Below are 4,764 nucleotides of genomic sequence, written 5' to 3'. Positions count from 1 at the left end.
CGTGCCTAAATACAAATCTACATTTTTAAATCACACGTGAAACACAGACCCGTTTATATCCCGTGTACCAATCTATACACCAACATTAACACACGCACGCAACACACAACACATAATATGCACACAGGGGCGGGGCACATTGCCACAGGTGCATAAAACCACAGTTCATCACTGTAGTTACAAGTTTGTCAACTCCCTTGTTCAGAGGCACTGCAACACTTACATAACTATGCCTGATGTAACTGAAGCAAAAAGCATGTCTCTGCATGTCGGTGAAAAGCACGGGTTGCCCCAAGTAATGAGTATGATTGATGCTACCCACATTCCCATCAAAGCACCACGGCCGTAGTGGATGACACTGGCAGGCAAATTTCATGAATATTATTTTATTTGTGTATTACATAGGTCTTGGCAACATCTCTGTAAGGAATATATTATGAATTTTCATGTAAAGTACCTTATAAATTTACAAATCCATAATGTGTTAAAATACTGTTTATTTAAATCATTTTGACATGTCTTGTTCCTTTAATCAAGGTTTAGAGACATCTCGTGTGGCATGTCAGGATCTGCGTATGATGCTGCAGTGTTCCGGTCTTCAGGATTGTATATGCATCAACACGCACTTCTGCAGGTTAGTATTTTTAAGGGATTAATGTATTCTTAATGGAAATAGGCTATTCAGTTATGTGTATAATGAAAGAAAGTGTTAAGATTTTACATGTTCCTCATATTTCTCACTGAACAGTGTTTGTGTTTAATGCTGTAGTTTCAAATTTAGCGCTCAATATTAATACTTTAAAGATGTTTGGGTGATGTCAGTAATACAATAGATTGACTTTTGCATACATTTCACATCCTTTTTACGACAGTAATCTATATTCCTCTTTCATTTCAGGCAATAAAGCATATAGGGGATCAGGGTGTACCCTTATATCTAGTTGGTGATGCTGTGTACCCCCTACTTCCCTGGCTTATGAAACCCTATCCGTCCAGACATCTGACAGCTGCGGAGGAAGCATTCAACACCACGCTTGGGCGAGTACGGGTAGTGGTTGAACAGGCTTTTGGGCACTTGAAAGGGAGGTGGCGGATACTGCTGAAACGGTCTGAAGTGCAACATAAGTTTGTTCCCAAAATTGCCACTGCCTGCTGTATCCTGCACAACCTGTCAAGAACAAAATGAGGTGTTCAGAAATTAGTGGCTGACACCGGCAAGACAAACGCGGAGAAGGTTACCTCAGCCGCCAGTTTTAACTGGACACCAGCTATTTCAATACATTCACTTGAAAATGTATTTTGTCTGTATTTATTTACATACACTATTTTATTGTTGTGGGATACGTCCTCCTCCCCTGGTACGAGGGCCTTTCTATGGAGGGTGACCTGGACAAAATGATAATCGCAATAGTCTACCGGAAGCCATAATAGTAGTACAGTATTTCATGTTAGATTTCGAAATGTCACATTTTTAAATTTTTGTCCGTATATGGAAAACTACAAAGCAGTATGTAATTCAATATGTTAACGTAACATTATTCAGCAGGTTTAATTCGACTTTATGAAGCAAAATGTGTTAATTCTATAGCGGGATGCAAAACTTTTGGCCATAGCTGTATGTCAATGCGTAAGGTTTAAACATTCATAAAATGTAACCAAAATGCATGTCTCCATATAAGCTTATTAAATAGCTAATATTAAAACATGTTTTCATATCTTACATGAATATAGATTCATATTCATTAGCCAAGGTGTATTCTTTAATTTTTTTTTACGAAAACACCCAGATTGAAATATACAAATATATTTTTTTTTTTTTGTCAAATAAGTAGCCCTAAAGACGAGACATGAAAAAGAAGACCACGGTATCAAGCATCCAGTAAACGGCACTGCTGGCAAAGCAACATTGATAACGGGACCAGTTTGTCTTTCCTTGCGATGTACAGTAGTTACGAGTTCTCTTAAAGTAAGGTGTTGGAACTCTGGAAGCCACGCTCACCCGTATTGCTTTTCTGGTCAGCTGTCTCATGCTCTCGACTGAGGCGATCTTTTGGCACTGGATCAAATTTTTTTTTTTTTTTAATTCTACACATGCACATTTAACCTCATTCATACTGTATTTTGTCTAAATATTTGTTTTTAAACTGTGTAGAATCAGCGGTGAACGTATATCCAACGTACATCCAGACAATCAGATTAGCAGTCACTGGCAAAAGTAAATAAATACATAAATAATTTAAAAAATAAAAATAAAATTGCATGACTCATCCTGATGTGGTAACAGCCCCAATCGGCCACAGTGTAGCTGCGCTAGTGATCTTGAGCGACATTGGTAAATATTGAGTCACCCTTTTTATCAAGCAGCATTTATTTCTATGTTTTTTTACTCATTCAGGGACATAACATACCAAAATGCTTATTTTTAAACTAATGTGAGTTTAAATTATTTGTAAGTGCAAATAACAATGCATAATTGTGATTGGACTGGGCAGCTCACTGGCACATTGAATCATAAGCACAACAGCCAGACAGTATGAGTGCAAGAGATTGTAACACATCCCCCCCCTCCCTCCTCTACTGTAGCGAGTCTTAGAAAAATAAATCATGTCCACATACTACAACTGCACTTTAAATGATGAAGGGTGTGGGGATTACTAGAAAACTTATATATATATATATAGTTAAAGAGACCAGCAAAAATTGACATGCTGGTGTTTCACTGCAAGGCTTCATCAGAGCAAGCAATTAAAATAAATGTTATTGACCTTTAATATGTAGGTAATAGAAGCATTCCAATCCTAAGCAAGTGTGAGCTAAATTCAATTAACCACAAATAAGTTTGACATGTAAGCTATTATAATTCTAGCTGTGTTTAGATTCTTCTGTGCTATCAAAGTATTGATTGTTGATCTTGCTCCTATTGTTTAGAACCCTTTATAGGCTAAACTGCTTGTTAGGCTAACATTACTAGGCTAGTTGCTTGCTTAGATTTGTCCTCAGTCATCAACTCTCTATATTAGTTACCTCAGGCTCTTTCCTACCTATACTCTTTGCCTTGTCTGCCTTTGTGCACTGTCTACACTGATCCCTGCCTCTGCTGCTTCCTAACTGCTAGTTTGTCCACTCTGTCTACTATGACTTTCTCTACTATCCCAGTCTTCCTCTCCTCTCACACTTGCAAAATCTCTCACCAGCACTACCCTAACCCTTCCAACCTGATCTCTCTACCTCTGCCCCAATCCCCTGCTCCTTCCTCCTGCTCTCTCTGGCACCCGCTAGAACTGCCAGTCATCCTGCAACAAGACACCTGCTTCTTATTGTTCTCTATCGCCCCCCTGGTCCCCCTGCTCACTTCCTTGATGAGCTAAACTTCTTCTCTTCTATCTACCTCTATTTCTATCATTTTGTTAGGCAATTTTAACATTAATCTTTTCAACTCAACTCATTCTGCTTGCTTCCTCCCTCTTGATATTTTCTCTCTCCAACTCTCCTCACAAAGCTGGCTGCCAACTGGACCTGATTTTTTCCAGACACTGCTCTCCTCCTTCCCCTAATATCATCCCTTCTCCTTCTCGGACCACTTTTCACTTTTACCCTCTCTACCATCCATTTCTACCCCCCTTTTCGCCAAAATCTCTGCTCCCTTTCCCCAACCACCTTTACTCAATCTCCCAGCTTTCACCACCATGACTCTTTCTTCTTCTCTCACAGCAACTCTTAACTCCTTCTGTCCTATCGTCTCCCACCCTGCTCACTCCTCCCCTCCCCAGCCCTGGCTATCCTCTACACTGCTCACACCATAAAGAGATCCAAGCTATCTTCTGATTTAGACCACTACCGCTCCCTCCTCTGCTCCTTCATGGCAGCCCTCACCGCTGCCAAACACTCCTACTATCAATCTATCATTCTGTCCTTCACCAAAAACCCCTGCTGACTTTTCTCCACCTTTTCCTGCCTCCTCAATATCTTTTGCTGCCAGCCAGAATTTGATTCCAAACTTGTCAGGTTTGTACTGGGCCATATACTGGGTGATGAAAACAACTGCTCATCCATTGTGATGTTAGGTCCTTGTTTGTAGTAGGAGGCTGTGTGGTCCAGTGGTTAAAGAAAAGGGCTTATAACCAGGAGGTCCCCGGTTCAAATCCCACTTCAGCCACTGACTCATTGTGTGACCCTGAGCAAGTCACTTAACCTCCTTGTGCTCCGTCTTTCGGGTGAGACGTAATTGTAAGTGACTCTGCAGCTGATGCATAGTTCACACACCCTAGACTCTGTAAGTCGCCTTGGATAAAGGCGTCTGCTAAATAAACAAATAATAATAATAATAATAATAATAATAATAATAATAGTAGACAATGCTGTTTTTGATGAAGCTGTTCCAAACCTCGGAAACCAGGGCATCACAGTATTTTTCCCTTTGTTTTCTTCCTGCTTCTGGCCTGACGTCACCTCATCAGTCATCCTGTCACACTTGTATACAAAAGCAAACAAGGTTTGTGAACTGTTTGTTCTTATCTACCTCTTTAAAAATATAAAAGAATAATAGTACCAGTAACTTCTTATTTTTTAATTAGGATTTGAGTGCAAGTTTGTGTATTTGAGTAAGTTACAGTATTACCGTTGGGTCCTAAAAGTTGTGTTTGTTCAGTAACTTCTTCACAGTGTGTTAGATACTGATCTTTTCTATTTTTGTTTTTATTGAACAGGTCAGATGTCTTTTTATGAACAGCAGAATATTGTTAGCATTTTTCTAACATTAAGTTG

At 39.5% G+C, this 4,764-nt stretch overlaps 1 long non-coding RNA gene across 1 annotated transcript; it reads left to right on the top strand.

Moving 5' to 3' along the window:
• The first annotated feature begins 332 nt into the window (after nt 1-332).
• On the top strand, nt 333-1,978 carry LOC131696864 (uncharacterized). The gene is made up of 3 exons (XR_009306749.1): nt 333-422; nt 538-634; nt 899-1,978. It is a non-coding gene; the product is annotated as an uncharacterized LOC131696864 (long non-coding RNA).
• Nucleotides 1,979-4,764: the final 2,786 nt, after the last annotated feature.

The sequence above is a fragment of the Acipenser ruthenus genome, chromosome 1 (genome assembly GCF_902713425.1).
Source record: "Acipenser ruthenus chromosome 1, fAciRut3.2 maternal haplotype, whole genome shotgun sequence".
NCBI lineage: Eukaryota > Metazoa > Chordata > Actinopteri > Acipenseriformes > Acipenseridae > Acipenser > Acipenser ruthenus.
Note: the sequence above shows the minus strand (reverse complement) of the source record. Positions and strands in the feature narration are given on the sequence as shown.